This window comes from Epinephelus fuscoguttatus, linkage group LG4, assembly GCF_011397635.1.
Source record: "Epinephelus fuscoguttatus linkage group LG4, E.fuscoguttatus.final_Chr_v1".
Lineage (NCBI taxonomy): Eukaryota > Metazoa > Chordata > Actinopteri > Perciformes > Serranidae > Epinephelus > Epinephelus fuscoguttatus.
The window spans coordinates 41,834,982-41,852,633 of NC_064755.1; the positions used below are offsets into that span (position 1 = coordinate 41,834,982).

General features: G+C 41.5%; 1 protein-coding gene across 3 annotated transcripts in view; it reads right to left on the reverse strand.

Moving 5' to 3' along the window:
• mgat4c (mgat4 family member C) overlaps positions 1-17,652 on the reverse strand; it is a 190,097-nt gene that overhangs the window by 83,896 nt on the left and 88,549 nt on the right. Inside the window, exon 1 of one of the 3 annotated variants that reach the window (XM_049573052.1) lies at positions 6,328-6,468. The exons of the other annotated variants lie outside the window; for them this stretch is intronic. The gene's annotated coding sequence lies outside the window, so the exon portion shown is untranslated. Of the gene's footprint in view, positions 1-6,327; positions 6,469-17,652 lie in introns of those variants that run through there. 3 annotated transcript variants of the gene reach the window in all.

The following is a 17,652-nucleotide window of genomic DNA, read 5'->3' on the forward strand; positions in this document are numbered from 1 at the left end:
CAGAGCCCCCTAGGAAAACAGCGCACTGCCAGGGATGTCCAGGAACGTTAACTGTCGCCGTCTCTCTCCGCGCTCAGACACTGACGGCTGTGATGGGGAAGGCGCGGTGCTCCCACACTGAGGCAGGGTAATTGGCTAGAGATGATGGGCCATAAACATACATCACAGGGGCGGCGAAGCGCCAAGCAGACAGCTAACTAAGGCTCTCTTTCTACTGCGTGGCTCTTGTTTGTCGCGTGCACGCGGCAGCACACACACATATATTGTCTTCCCTTCCCTGGATATTCACGCTCTTTGAACACATGGACCGGCCCGCCGTTATTACAACCGAGAGAGAAAAACCCCGCCACTCCCTTCGTTCAATCCATCACCATAAAACCACGACGCTGCACTCTGTGTATTCTGCGCGGACCTTTTCACCATTTCCTTGGCATCATGACCATAACCCAGAGGATGCTCTCTCCTGCCATTATCATCCACTGATATATAATAGGCACTACCCATTTAAAATGCATCATCACCATAACAGATAGGATGCCCTCTTTCTCACCATTACTACCAGCACACAGTGGTGGATAATAGGCTATCCGTTCCTGCAGTGCTATCGCCACGGTGCAGACTTTCCTTCCATTACCATAACTATTCTGTCATAATAAGCAGGGAGAGCCTTCCAGTCATGACCACAGCTCTCCGAGAGGAGGTCAGTCGTGTCAGACTGTTTTCTCACACGCTGGTAATTGGGAGAAATAAGGCCGGGCGAGGAAATAGCACTGGAGCTTCCCCTTTCTTCTCAGCGGTTTGCTGCATGAGGCAGCGTTTTGCTATGATCCAGTGGTGCCGCTGAGCCATTTGACGTGTTTAAAAAAGCACGGAAATATATGAGATGTGGGGAAACAGTGCCAGTTAATTTGGCTCACCCATTTGCAGCTGTTTGCACCATCTCATGATGCTCCATCATAATGGATTTCTCCTCAGATACAGTAGGCCCTATTCTGCATTCTCTAATACCGTGACATGGGATGAGGATTTCATCAATAAAATCCACTTCATTCATCTAATCCTCTTTCTTTTTCTGGGTTTCCAGATTTAGTTTGACAGGTCTTGCATGACCGCCTTTTTTTTTCTTCTTCTTCTTCTCCGAGACAAGCGCCAACCTAAAGACCCCTTCACTCTCTCAGCAGACTGGAACTTGGAGGGGGAGACTAAAACCAATGGCAGAGAGTGGGAGGGGGGTCCAGGCGATGCGCTCATTATTCAGGAAGACACTCGAGGCCACAGGAAATAGCACACTTCATTTTTCTTGTCAAACTCTGGCTGGCTTAATGGCGTGTTCACAGCAAGCGGTGAGACAAAGGGATGGCGTGGCCGGGCCGAGACGTGGAAGGAGTGCTGATCGAGATAGAGACCGTCGTCACGGCGGCAGCTACCCTACATTCTCCTCAAAGGTAGACCACCTGAGTCGCCTGAGCTGGCGAATGTGTTACAGCGGCAAATAAATATGTCTCATCTCTCAGAGAGCGAGTATAGTAGGGCTAGCTTTCAAAGAGGAAAATGAAATATGGTCTCAATTATACTCTAACTGTAGAGAGGCACAGATGTTCCTATTGTTCCTCCCATTCCACATCCTCCTAAACCTTCCCTCATTATTGCCTTCATTACCGGTGCCATCGATATGGCAGGCGGCTGCCAGAAAACCTGGATGTATCCACAACTCATCATCCAAACACCAATTAATCATCCGCCCAGTAATTACACACCTTCCACCATACCTTCTATTGATTTCAAACACTGTGACACTTTTTCTATTTCATTTGCACACCACAAGCTCTGGCGAGTGAGGCTACAGCGAGCTGCAGGCCATGCAAAGCAATCTCCTCCTGCTCTATATAACCGCTGGACTGGAACTGTGTTTTGATCAGAGAGATGATGGGGCAGGTGTTTTGGTGCGGCTTCACGTCAGCGAGAAGCCTCATTCCATCGCATTCCTATCTCCAGGCATGGCAGCGGGCTGTGGTGTCAGACAGCCTCTTTTGTTCGACTCCTAATTGGGGTAATTTATTGTCCTAACAGGCAGAGCAGCTGTGGCTTTACAGCGTAGCACCAATTAAATCCAGATGCTGGAATGAAAAGATGGGGCTGAACGTGACTCGGGGACCAATCGCTAATATTAACTCAGATCTCGGCGAGATGGATATGACAAGCTGTGATGAGAGATTCTTCTCAACGCATTGCTATCCCACTGATATTGAAAATATGCAATTTTGATGAGGATTCATGGAAACAGTCACGACCAGATCTCAGGCAGACGTTATGCATCATTTCTAATAATGGATGCAATTATCTGCCAGATTAAACAATGAAAGAAAAATCTGCAGGGACACCTGACAGCTAGGCGCTCGGGCTGCTGCTGCAGTGTAATCTCCAATTAAAGGATAACTTTGCTGTTTTTCAACATCTATCCAAATTTAGATTTTATTGTGAAATAAAACATGTTTTTCTGCCATGGCACCGGCAATAGCGAAATGGCTGGAGGCATTTTGTTTTCAGGCTGTGCATCTCATTCTTGTGAACACGATATCTGAAGGACAGCCCGATGGAATGTCTTCAAATTTGGCACAAACATTCATTTGGACTCAAGAATGAACTGATTAGAATTTGTTGGTTCAAGGTCAAATGTCAAGGTCACTGTGACTATGTCCGTGTCAACTTAAATTGAAATTTAATTAATAAAGCCTATTGTCACAAATCACAATTTACCTCCGGGGGCTTTACAGCATACAAATTTAACTCTATTCTTGAGCCCTCACAGTGGATAAGGAAATACTTTTCCCTCAGAAATATCTTGTGAGAATTCCTTCAAATTTGGCACAAACTTGGACGTCAAAGGTCAAGGTCACTGTGACCTCACAAAACATGTTTTTAGCTGTGACTCATGAAGTAATACGTTAATCATAACCTTCACATAAATGTGAATACGATAAAATAATGTGGTGATGATATTTTATATCCAAAAAGTCAAAGGTCAGCTTAACTGTGACATCATAACGTTTTGCAAGAGCCCCTTTCTGGCCATTATACAGCGTCATATCTCAGTAACAGAAGAGGAGACTCAAGGAAGAACTAACTAGATTTTGGTGGTCAAAGGTCACTGTGACCTTGCATCTATCTTGTTTTTGTGAATGTAATATCTGACTTTTACAGAATTTTTTCAATTTGGCGCAAATGTTCACCCGGACTCCAGGACGGACTGGTTTGCATTTGACGGTCGAAGGTCAAGGTCACTGTCACCTCACAAAACATATTTCTGGCCCTAACTTGGGAATTCATGTGCTAAGGTCAAAGGTCAGCTTGACTGTGACATCATCATGTTTTAACGTCATATCTCAGGAACAGAAGGGGAGACATTTGGTCAGATACTGAATTGGTGACTCTAATCTTGAAACTGTGCTGATTGTATAGATCTTCTGTGTGTGAAGCATCCATGTTTTCACTGACATGGATGTAATCTAAGTGCAACTTAGATGATTCACAGAGGCGTACAACAGTGAGGCAGTAATTCTAGTTTTTAATTTTATCTTCTATTCTCTTGCTGTTTAATGGGGTTAAGTGTTTTTTTGCACTTTGCCTCGATGCTTTTTGATGTTTTATGTAAAGTATTTGAATTGCTTTGTCGCTGAAATGTGCTGAACAAATAAACTTGCCTTGTAATCTGCAATTAAACTGCTGGAGTCTGTAATCTTGTTCTAGTTTCACTGTTGTTAAGGAAGTTTTTCCTCACAAAATGGCTCTGACAGAGGATCAGGTGAATATGAGTGGAAGATCTAGGGAATATGGGGAGCAACTAAGAGAAATCAGGTCGCTGTGAAGATTTCTCCAGGGCCGGGCTAACCTCGCCATACTGTGCTTGGCCCGCCTGCCTCTTCAGTCCGAGCTCTTTAGACGAAGAGCCCCGGGGACAGACACAAATGTGAGTAACACAGAGGATGGAGGCAGCGCGAGGTCACCACCTCAGAGCAGCAGCTCACAGAGAAACCGTAGACACACAGCGACTCCTTTGGCTTTCAAATTCAAAGGGAAAAGAGAGGGAGTAATGAGGCAACCCTGGCGAGGTTCTCCTTTTTTTCTTCATTTGTCTTCTCTGTGAAGTTTTAATGAAGTGTTTGTCCGCTCTGCCACTATTTACTCCAAATAGAGGGTGTTTGTTGATGTAATGTGCTCAGCCCGGGACAAGTTAAACATCTTAATGACTTATATATTGTTGTAATTTTTTTCTCATAGCACGACGTGCTGCTGTGTCTGTTTCATTTTAATTCAGTAAGTGCTGTTAATGTGTAGCAGAGAATACTAAAGAGTACAGTTGACACGCTGCGGCTGCTTCAACACAGAAATAAGTCGATTACACAACATCTGAATTAAAAATCTGTGCGAGCCCCAAAAACTGTCAGAGTGGAAGGAACCTTACACTAATTTATTTCCATGAAGTAGTTTGCTGCAATAAGAAACTGTTGTTGAGCTTTTACACAAACAGATCTGCACCAAAACAAATTTAGAACTTCTCACACCTCACTCTGCCAAACAGATGAGTTTGATAATTATGCATGGAATAATCTGAGACAGATAATGCTCACAGTTGTACATGTATGATGAAAAGCACGGGATACAAAGTAAACTCTGGTGAACAGAATTAACAAATATTGGCCATGACAATACCAGTTTGTAAAGCTTTAACTTGAATTAGACCATAAACCTGATATGTATTGATCCTAAAAATACATAACCATGCCATCTATTATACAATATACAGAAATATGTAGCATACATACATCAATGCGTTTTCACTCCCAATTCATTAAATAAGGCAGCTTGGTCAGTGGCTCCACACTTCAAACTAAAACACTATGTTCCCCTCAAATGTCAGTTTTGTACGTGTCAGTTTCCTCTGTCTTTTCAGAATGGTAGACTTTGGCAAAAACCTGGTTAAGTTTAGGAAAGGTTCATAATTTGCTTTAAAATAACTTTGTTTGTTATGTTAGGTACATAACATAAGTCAGAAGATATACTTTATTAATCCCCGAGCGGAAATTCAATTTTGTCACTGTTGCCATATATACACAGGACAGAAATACACACACGTGCACAAACAGGACCTGTACATGCACTAAGTGGAGAGATGTCAGACCGAGGGGGCTGCCTTGGACAGGTGCCCCAAGCAATTGTGGGTTCAGTGTCTTGCACAAGGGCACCACAGCAGTGCCCAGGCGGTGAGCTGGCACCTCTCCAGCCACCAGTTGACACTTCATACTTGGTCCATACGGGGACTTAAAGTGGCGACTCAAGTCAGCTCATGCACTAAATTAAAATACCTCAACACTGATTTTTGGTCTCACACAGGACACAAACAGCGCTCTTCTGGGTGAAAGTCTTGTGTTTGTTTGACCCATCTGTCCATGTTGACATTTGCTGCTTTTTTTATACTACATCACCTGACTTCCTCCATATATATTCTTATATAATGTGTGTATATATATATATATTTAATAGTCATGTAACAATACACGTTATTTGTTCTGGCATTTCTGTGTTTTTGCTGTATCAAAAACACACCGAACCATGACACACCTGTAAAGTATCAAACTGAACCATGAATTTTGTGAGCCGTTACACCCCAAATATTCAATGCAACACAAAGAATTCTCACCTTTGATTAGTAAAATGCTGAAACACGGAATGTGAGCTACACAGTTCTACTGATACTGGATTCATTTAGTATAATTTTTTCAAGAAACAGACTATTAGGTAAGTCAAATTATATGAATAACAAAAACCAATGACAACAGGATTAAATTATGTTAAAAAGAATTTCACGATTCACTGCTCTCTGTTTCAAATACAGAGCTGAACTATTTTTAATGTTTACTAATGGACTCTGACAGTTTGCTATAATTTCGCAAGTCCACCATGACCTGTGAGATGACACTACAACTATCCAAAAGAGCACAACTCTGAGTATCAGAGAATATAGTCAAGACACATTACCTTCTGCTCGTCCCACGACACAGAATCTTGATACAATATATAGAGAGGAGGCGGAGAGAGGTTTTGTGATGAGACACGACAGCTGTAGGATGCTTGGCACCAGCGAGGCGCGCAACACCTTGCTTGCATGAACCCTCCTCTTGAGATGAAAGATGGAAGGAGTTCATGGACTCGTACGTCTCTGTAGCTTCTTCCTCTATTAGAATTCACTCTCGACACGGAGCCCTTCTGAATCCCATTACCTCCTTCGTCGTACAAGTGACTTCAAACCCCAAAGACAATATAAAATACCTGTTTGCCGTAGCCTTGACAACAGCAGCTCTGCTCCGTCTTCACCGTAACCTCTTTTTCCCCCGTCTCACTCTCTCTGGAAGAGTCAAACTCTGTTTGAGAGCAAAGAGCCGTAAGCAGTCCGACTGGATAGCAGGAAACCTCTGTGCTTTATGAGGATAAAGAGCTCTGACCCAATTAGCTGTCTTTGTTAAATAAAACTCCACTGGCCCTCATTTAAACCGCCACATACTCCCCCGTCCCCTCCTCCCCTGCTTGTGTTTTTACAGTACAAAGTGATTACAGATTTAATTAGCTGAGGACCTTGCTTCAGGGAGACTCCTAAATCCATATTGATATTTCTGCAGAGTTTGGAGATAGAGGCCTCGGCTCTGTGATGAGGACTTACGAGGGAGGCTGCAGAAAAATATAATGAAAAGATGATTTGCAACTTTTACCCGCTCCTGTTTACTTTTTCCCCCGAGGCTAATCATTCGGCTGCAGGATGATGCTGAGAATTATGCAGAGAGCAAGGAGCTGATCAATGCTGTCTGACTGCCGGAGCCTCGGATGTAAACAGGCCTGCTGTCAATACAGCAGCTTTTCTACTTCTGACATGTGATGTTCTACCACCAAGCTGCTGACGTGTGCTAACTGTATGAACACCTTCATTCCATATTTTTAGAACTGAACTGCATGATAAGGATGGAGCTCAAGTGAAACTGTCCCATTGTCCAAAATGCTGACTGAATGTTAAACAGTTAGGCAACTGAAATACTTAAAGGGACAGTTCACCCTGAAATACAAAATACATAGTTTTCCTCTTAAGGTTAATTTATTCTTCCTTTAGGTACGAAAATAGAGAAACATTGTGAAAGTCACTGCCCTCATACTTCCATGAGTCCTTTCTGTTGACACAGATACAGCCAATAGATTGCACTAGAGAACAGTACCCAACCCTTAGGCTGAAAGCTTAAGGCAGCCCTCAACACACACTGGACGCGTCGCATTGTATCTCATCAACAGGCGACCATGCAAAGTTATTTTTACTTTACTGAAACATCTGTACTTCCTCCACCTCTGCATTAGTTTAAATGTGCAAACAGCCACTTATTAAAGTTGATTTCTCACCTGAAGAGCCGGTCTCTGTTCGGCTTATCTTTTTGGCCGTTGTCTTTATAATGACAGGATTGTGGGTTGTTTAGCTCATGATATTTCCCCACCTCAACAACGAGTCTCTCTTCGTCCACTCTTTGTCGCACACGAGACACAGTAATAGCTACAGAGTTGTCTTTATACATCCATGGTGAGGAGAAGAGTCGAGCTGCTACAGGAGCTGGTCTGTACAAGCAAAGAGGCAGTTGGGAAAAATGCATTTAATTCTGGGGGTGACGAGGCTGGAAATAGGACAGTGGTGTGATGTGTGGCGGTGCATCCAGGAGCACGGACGCACATCTTGCTGCTGCCACTGATGGGTTGTACATTGAAAGTAATAGGAGCATATTCTTTCGCCCAGTTGATGGCCAGTGTGTTTCGGCCACCAAGGGTATCACAGAAAGAAGCGTGCATGTACTGGTGGCAGCACTGAGCTAGCTAATGTTACAGCTCAGCTGAAGAGGACGCTCAATGTTTACATCTCCAGCTGTCACAAGCACAAACAAAGATGTACTTCGGTAAGGCAAGGCAAGGCAATTTTATTTATATAGCACCATTCATACACAAGGAAATTCAATGTGCTTTACAAGAGAAATACATTAAAATAAAAAATTAAAGGAACAATAGATCATTAAAAACAAAAGCTAAAAGCAATAGTATAAATAGTTAAAATCAGTGCAGAAAATGCATTTAAAAAGCAAACATAAAGCAAAAGCAACAGCGGACAAATATAAAAACAATAGCTACAGATTATCCTAACAATAAGTTACATATCTAGTTCACTGGTAAGCTGCAGTAAATAGTAATGTTTTAAGCCCTGATTTAAATGAGTTGACAGTTTCAGCCGACCTCAGATATTCTGGAAGTTTGTTCCACAGGCATCACTGGTGTTGGTGAGGACTGGCAGCAGTGTTCTGGACGAGCTGCAGTTGTCTGATTGATTTTTTACTCAGGCCTGTGAAGACACCGTTACAATAGTCCAGCCTGCTGAAAATGAAAGCACGAACAAGTTTTTCTGTATCTTGTTTAGACAGAAATTCTTTTATTCTTGCAATGTTTTTAAGGTGGTAGTAGGCTGATTTAGTAATTGTCTTAATGTGACTATTGAAATTTAGGTCCAGAGTCCAGAACTACACCAAGATTTCTGGCTTGATTTGTAGGTTTTAGTGTCATGGCGTCAAGGTGAGTGCTGACTATTGATCTTTGTTCTTTGCAGCCAAAAACAACTATCTCAGTTTTGTCTGTGTTTAGTTGTAGAAAATTCTGGCACATCCATGTATTGATTTTGTCAATGCACTTATTTAGCAGATGTAGGGGACTGTAGTCATCTGGTGACACTGTTATGTAAAGTTGTGTGTCATCTGCATAAGTATGGTAGGAGATGTTATGATATTCCATAATCTGAGCAAGAGGGAGCATATAGATGTTGAACAGAAGAGGCCCAAGAATGGACCCTTGAGGAACTGTAATTTTTGTTTGCACAGATTCATAATTGCTAAGTGACACAAAGAAATCCCTGTCTTGTAAATAAGATTTAAACCAATTTAGCACAGTGCCAGAAAGTCCCACAAACTTTTCTAGTCTGTCGAGCAGTATCTTATGGTCAACTGTGTCGAATGCAGCACTGAGGTCCAGTAATACCAGAACCGAAATCTTTGATGCATCACTGCTCAGATGAATGTCATTTAAAACTTTTACAAGTGCAGTCTCAGTGCTGTGATGTGCTCGAAATCCAGCCTGAAAGGCATCAAAGGAATTGTTTTCGGTAAAAAGAAAATAGTTCCTGCATGAAACTGCTCACAACAAGGTCTGTGGATTATCTTGAGTATTTGGGCTATGACATCTGGAGACATTGCCACTGGAAAAATATGTTATTTAGGGGTTCATTGTTCCTTTAAGGAAAAAAATAGGGAAAGATCATAGTTACAGTTGATCAAACCACCAATGGTCATTGCATGTCGGTGAAGGAGGCGCTACATACCTATCCACACTAGTCTAGCAGCAGGGGCCCTCAGATTTTGAGGTACCCCTACCCGAGGTAGAACAAAACACAACAATGTTTTTTTAAATCTTAAGGGTCTCCCATTCATGAAATGGATTGTCTTCAACTTTTATTTTGGGGCAAAATTATTTTTGGGGGGCATTCTTTACAACTACCCCAATCTCTGAAAAAGGGACAAATCAGGCCAGTTCGGATAAGGGAAATATGACAAAAAAGCCAATTTCTTGAGAATGCTCACTCCTTTCCTCATAATATTTGCTGAAGTATAAAACAAGTGTCTGCCCTACATCACAAAAGAGTCAGAAAGTAATTCACTTTAAAAAATCCTGAAATATAACCCTGAAAACATGGCTTTAATTTAGGCGGAAATTGCATTTTTGTGATAATAAGAAAAGAGGGCTTCTTTACTTTTCTCTTATTTAACAGAAAATCATAAAGTCCTGTCAAATACACTGTTACTGTATTGTCTAAGGTGTTTTTGAAAAATAACCATTGGTTGTTTGGAGATACCTAGTACAGTTTTGTTGTAAATGAGGTTTCTATAGGTAAACCCCTTCTCTAAAAACAGCCAAATTAGGTCATTCGAATGAGGAATGGGTGGCATAGCCTATAAGTTAAGAATGCTTAATCTGATGGTCATCACACTTGGGAAGAAAAGACCAGGTGATTGAAAGGTTGAGATGTGTATAATACAGTCCTGTCAAGACCTTAAACATGAGTTTTATGAGTGGCAAGTTATGGGAAGTTTTATCCAGGAGAAGAGATTCATTCTTCCGAATAGGGAAGGGCAACATAAAACCACGTCATTTATTAATGGAAATCTATTTTGATCAGATTTACAATTTCAGTAGTCAGAACAATCTGTTCTACACACTCAAACAGAACGTGTATTAATAAATTAATTTAGCTGGGAATTATAAGGCTCTGAATACAGACAAGTGCTGCACACTTACAGTACACTTACAGTAAGTGTAACAGTAACAGTCAGTGTGGGGGCTACTGATGGTCAGTTATTTTAAATCACAACATACAGCTCTGCTGAGGAGAAACATGAAATGCGCTGGAAACAAAAGGAACCACCAACCTAATGGCAAATAACAGGTAAGACAAATGTGCAAATGACATATTCCTTCATATTTTTAGATTAAAGAATAGTTTGTTTTATTTGCAAGATAGATTGGAAGTTGTAAGTCACTGGCAGGTGTTCTGATCTAGGCTGACAGAGGCTAGCATGAGTTAGCAGTTGTGTGTGTGTGTGTGTGTGTGTGTGAGTGTGAGTGTGTGTATGTTTATGATGGAGAGAGAGACTTGGGCCAAAAATTGGCCACATAAAACTACTGTATTTTCCATATTTTCCAGAGTTTACTGTAATAATGGAGCCAACAGAGCCAGCGCAGTCAGGAAGCCAGCCACATTCACAGACACTGGATGAAAAGCTGTGTTTAATATGTGAAAGTGCCCTACAAGGAGATAAGAATAATCCACACGTCAAGAACCCCACCTTGCAAGGACTCAAAACAATACTTAAGGCTGCTGAGGAACGAGGTGATGAGGTCCTGCGACTATCCCCCCACTCTGACGACATACTGTCCTTCAAGGTTAAGGTTTCATATCACAGATCATGTAGGGCCAGTTATTCCAATGCACATAACTATAAGCCTACGGCCAGTGAGCAAGAACCAGCCAAGGATCAGTACACAAGGAAACGACTGACCAGAGAAACTGGATTTGACATTCGCACCCAGTGTTTCATTTGCAGCCAGAAAGCCACAAAGGGAGAAGGCCTGACGCCTATAAGTACTGGTACAGGTGAAAGCACAAGGTCAAAGGTCCTCAGTGCAGCTTCAGAGAGGCATGATGAAAAGTACATCATCGTATGCTCACCCATCCAGATTTATTTGCTTATGATGCCAAGTATCACAGAAGCTGTCTTGGACACTACATTTCAGAAAGAAACATTTCAGCAGCCAGAAATAAATATCTGTCAGAAAAGAAGTTAAACGAACATGAAAGAGCTTTCACTGAACTAACTGAAGAATTAACTAAGACAGTTTTTTCAAAGGATATGACTGTCACTGGCTTCCTGACTGCGCTGGCTCTGTTGGCTCCATTATTACAGTAAACTCTGGAAAATATGGAAAATACAGTAGTTTTATGTGGCCAATTTTTGGCCCAAGTCTCTCTCTCCATCATAAACATACACACACTCACACACACACACACACACACACACACACACACACACACACACACACACACACACACACAACTGCTAACTCATGCTAGCCTCTGTCAGCCTAGATCAGAACACCTGCCAGTGACTTACAACTTCCAATCTATCTTGCAAATAAAACAAACTATTCTTTAATCTAAAAATATGAAGGAATATGTCATTTGCACATTTGTCTTACCTGTTATTTGCCATTAGGTTGGTGGTTCCTTTTGTTTCCAGCGCATTTCATGTTTCTCCTCAGCAGAGCTGTATGTTGTGATTTAAAATAACTGACCATCAGTAGCCCTGCCCCCACACTGACTGTTACTGTTACACTTACTGTAAGTGTACTGTAAGTGTGCAGCACTTGTCTGTATTCAGAGCCTTATAATTCCCAGCTAAATTAATTTATTAATACACTTTCTGTTTGAGTGTGTAGAACAGATTGTTCTGACTACTGAAATTGTAAATCTGATCAAAATAGATTTCCATTAATAAATGACGTGGTTTTATGTTGCCCTTCCCCTATTCGGAAGAATGAATCTCTTCTCCCTGGATAAAACTTCCCATAACTTGCCACTCATAAAACTCATGTTTAAGGTCTTGACAGGACTGTATTATACACATCTCAACCTTTCAATCACCTGGTCTTTTCTTCCCCAAGTGTGATGACCATCAGATTAAGCATTCTTAACTTATAGGCTATGCCACCCATTCCTCATTCGAATGACCTAATTTGGCTGTTTTTAGAGAAGGGGTTTACCTATAGAAACCTCATTTACAACAAAACTGTACTAGGTATCTCCAAACAACCAATGGTTATTTTTCAAAACACCTTAGACAATACAGTAACAGTGTATTTGACAGGACTTTATGATTTTCTGTTAAATAAGAGAAAAGTAAAGAAGCCCTCTTTTCTTATTATCACAAAAATGCAATTTCCGCCTAAATTAAAGCCATGTTTTCAGGGTTATATTTCAGGATTTTTTAAAGTGAATTACTTTCTGACTCTTTTGTGATGTAGGGCAGACACTTGTTTTATACTTCAGCAAATATTATGAGGAAAGGAGTGAGCATTCTCAAGAAATTGGCTTTTTTGTCATATTTCCCTTATCCGAACTGGCCTGATTTGTCCCTTTTTCAGAGATTGGGGTAGTTGTAAAGAATGCCCCCCAAAAATAATTTTGCCCCAAAATAAAAGTTGAAGACAATCCATTTCATGAATGGGAGACCCTGAAGATTTAAAAAAACATTGTTGTGTTTTGTTCTACCTCGGGTAGGGGTATCTCGAAAACTAAAGCCTTTTTTGAGGACTTGCTGCTAGACTACACAGATTGACCAATAAAGACATAATTCCTAAGGACGGACTGATATTGATGTACATGAAGTGAAAAAACATGACGTGCCATGAGAATAACCACACACACACAAAAAAAATTCTCTGAACTTCTTGCAAGAGTTCCTTTAAGAAACAACTTTTTGTATCTTGAAACACTGGCCTCTGGTTTCCAGGGATTCTCATCCAAATTGAGACGACAGGATGTCATGTGAAGATATGGATTACAATGTTCCAAAAACTGTCATGTTTTGGTGTCACTGAATTCTTTTCAGACTCACCATTATATGCAGCCAAGTTATATCAACAAAGACAAATCCACAGAAGAACAGGCAGAGATACCAGGTGTGATACAGCAGATTACAATACATAAGGAACAACACGTTCTTAGTGCGATGTCACATTCCTGTTTTTTCTCTCTGGAACAATCCTTCTCCTGTTGATGCTATTATCACAACAATCTTCTCTTAAACATGAAATCCAGCTGGGTACATTAAGTCCAGCTGAGTTCTCTGAGGGATGTAGGAAGCCACATTCAGCACCCAAGATGTCATTAATTTCATATTTAGAATGAGAGCTTTCCCATTATAACAGGACAAAAAGGATCTTATAGAGCGTACAGCAAAGTGCCGTTTTTAGCATGAAAGCCTTTAACATAATGGTAATAAATGCTCAAATGAAAGCTTTTCAGCCAACATGTTCCCGCCAATATGCAGCTTTTTTTTTTCTTTTCCTGACATCCCATTCTCTTAGGTATGAAAATGTAAAAAGCAGTGTGCTGTGAGTTCCTTTTTATCATGACTGTACTGAGCATACAGTATGGCGCTCAACGGCAGATCGGGGGAGCTACGAGGTAACGTGCTGCTGGAGCCAGAGAGGAAATGAAAATGAGGGTGGAGAGTATGGAGGTGTCAGAGCAGCTCGTCAAACTCCCTGCACGTACCATGAATATTTCACTACTGACACAAAGCAGCTTCCCAGCCCAAACTGCACCCCTGGAGACAGACAAAGACAAAGAAACAGAGACAAATAGATTCTGTAGATAGATAGGTAGGTAGATAGATAGGTGGATGGACAGATAGCTAGAAAGATAGATAGATAGGTAGATGGATAGATCACCCCCTTCTCTGGCTCCCCCACCCCCTTCACCCCACATGGATACCTGTCTCAGGCTTCATCTCGCAGCCCTAAATTTCACGAGGCAGGGCTGACAGGAAGAGCTCTCCACAGCTGACAGCGCTGCCTTCCAGCACCAACAGGGGCTGTCTGAAAGCTCATCCACATCACACAGGCAGGTAATGCCCAGGACAGGCCGACAGACACATGCTCGCTCATGCAAATTACATGCACCCTATATGTGCACACACGGAGAAAATGTGATGCAGGTGGAGGAACTGCCTCTTTGGTGCAAAGGTAAAAAAAAAAAAAAAAAAAAGCCAGAAGACTCTCCAGCCACGGTGGCTCTATGAAGCTATACATACTAACATCAGCATGCTAACACGCTCACAATGACAGTATACTAATGTTTAGCAAGCTAGCATTACAAGCTAGCATTTGCTTATTAGCACTGAATACACATTAGTTGTGCAGTTATTTGTTCATAAAACAAAGTGCTGGGAAAATAATAACTTTAACCTGATGATGGCTTCAGATGAAAAGTTAAGCTCAATGAATTTATAACAATTCATCCTGAGGTGAACATGAATGTCTGCTCTAAATTTCACAGCAATCCATCCAATAGTTGTTGAGAAATTTCACTCAAAACCACAAATTCACACTCCTGACCAGATGTTGCGCTAGACTTTTCGTCGCCGATCATTTTGACCGAAAAAAATCCGGTCATAATCTATTTTTACAGGTCATTTTAATTTTAGTTTTTAAATGATAATAAAGATATTCAAAGACATTTAGTTTTCATTCGTTCATTTTTAATAAATCCAACAAGCAAGTTATAAAGTGTGCATTAATAAGGACATGAACGAAAAGATGAACAGACATCCACACACCCATGCCATTAGGCTTCTTATGTCAACAACACTACATGAAGCAGATGAATGACTTTTTCTCTGCAGTGTGAAAACGGCAGCCACTTAAACCACTGACTGTGCATAATATATTAACAAAGCAATTTAACAAAATTAAACAATTACAAATAAAATCTGAACAAAAAATTGCAAGAAATCAACTGACTTGAACATAGTTCACCTGCGGCCTGAACTCTCAGTCACCTTCCTCGTCTTGCACATGGACTGGAACTCTGTGCCGGCTTGTGCGTAATCAAACGCATCAAGGGAGGTTGCTACGGAGGCGACTGTCATTACGTTTTGTACTTTTGCCTCGGACAGACGACTTCTCGTGGCTGTTTTGATGTTGTTCTGAAGGCTGAATCTGCGCTCTGCTGCCACACTGGAAACTGGAATTACCAGCGCCACTTCAGCAACAATTTTAAAGTCGGGGAACATTTCTCCCAGAGAAGTTATCAGAAGTCGGCAAGACTCTCTGAATGAGGGGTTTCCTGATCCTGCAAGCACTCACTTCACCGGGAGGAAATCCCGCAGCAAGCGCTCCTTCTGCACCAGTAGTTCAGCTGCACCGGTGTGTGAGCTGTAGTGGTCACAGACGCGCTCCAAAGCCTCCTGTCCATAGCTCTTCAGCACGCACTCCACCGCCAAGTGGGCAGGGGTGGTAATTGCAACCGGTCAAAATGGCCAACGGCCTTCTGATTTTCCGGTCATTGTTGTAAAAAAACGGTCAATGACCGAGAATATTCAGTTAACGCAGCCCCTGCTCCTGACGGCAGTAGAGGTAAAGTCAGTCCATCAGTAAAGTTACTAGGGATTGAATTTCTCTAAATCATAAATGTACAAATGTTTGTGCCAATGAATGTAGTACATGCTGAGATATTGATTTCCCAGGATATGTGAAAATGTTGACCAGCCGGCTGCACTAGATAAAAAGTCAGAGTCATCAGAATGGCCATGATTCATCCTCTGGAATTACTGTAGGCCTCTGTCTCTGTGTGTTTTATAATAATCCAAAATTTGTTGAGATATTTCACTTAAACCCAGAAATGTCAACTTCAAGGTGGAGCTGGAGAAAAGGTCAGGAGATCACTTAGTCCCCTCTGGGACCATGAATGTCTGCACCAAATTTCATTGCAATCCATTTAACTGCTGTTAAGATATTTCCTGAAAATCACTAATATGTTATATTTGCACGTTTCATACATATTATGTCAGCGTTTCTAAAGTTACGTACGGGCTGCTATTAGTAGGTGGAGGGGATGGTTTATAGCGTGACACCTAGATGAGACATCTGCCAAGCTGCAGACCACTGATAGAGACCAACAAACAACAACGCCAGTTGTGATTTCCAGTGGATTTTTAAGCACCAAACGAGGGTTTTTGTAGCAACCCGTTGCTGTTTTTCCAGCGAGGATAGTACTACAAGAAGCTGGTTTTTTTACCGAGACATTGCTGCTTCTCTCGCAGGTATTGTTTGACCCAAACTGGGTAATTTAAGCCATAGCCAAGTAGTTTTTGTGCTTAAACCTAACTACACATTAATCACAGGGTTACTGAAAGTTTTAACGTATCCTCTACATAATAACATGCACACATAACATATCTGTGGTTTGCAGAAACTTACAATGCCAACATTTTTTCTGCTGATTGGGTTGCCAGTGGTGGACTGACAGATAAACGCTGTCTCATACCTAAACAACAGAATAGGTCGATATACACTGACTTCCAAAACAACTTACAAGACGTTCTAATGTTGCAGTTTTAACATGTCCTTTACATCATGAAACAGTTACGGTTTTGGGGTCTCATTTATAAAACAATGCGTAGGATCCATACTAAAAATATACATATGGACAAAAGCCAAAATGCTGTTTGCCAAAACATGTTCACCAATTGCTACATTCGGGATTCCACCTCACCATCTGCATCACCAATTTCCTGTCTTCAAAATGTTGGTAAGCATGGGTTGAAGTTTCTCCCATTAAATCTGTTTTTATAGATCATGACTTTTGTCACATACGTTACTAGTGTAGCATACTACACATAGGCCTTCAAGCACTACTAGGCTACATTGTTATTCAAAGAAGTCATACTTGACACTGGTCTCCTGGGTGAAAGTCCTGTTTTGTTTTGTTTTTTTATCCATCCATCACCCGTCTTTGATACTTTTACATCATAACACAGGCTTTGAGTCACAGAGTCACTTCACTACGGCCGACTCACAGTAAACTCAAATATGGGTTGCAATAAGCTGCCCGCACAGTCAACCTGTGTGGTCGTTTTTCTGGTGAAAGCAGGCTGGACAGACCAACCGACACTGCCATCCCTTGAGTCATGCCACTAGCCATCACTTATTCTAAATTTTGTCTGGACAGCTTTGCAGATGCCTACCCAACAATACTTGGTTACCTGCCACTGCTGCTGGTAGAGCAGACAAAGTTATTCATCTCAGAAGAAATTACCACATTTGACTGGGAGCTGGTGTAAATTTCCCATTCAGACAAAGGAACACAGTGTACACTGAGCCGAGCCACAACCAGCCTCGGCTCACTGAAAGCCCCAACAACTGAGATAATCACGCTCCAGTTATCGGATAACTCCATCTCTCTGGGGAAAA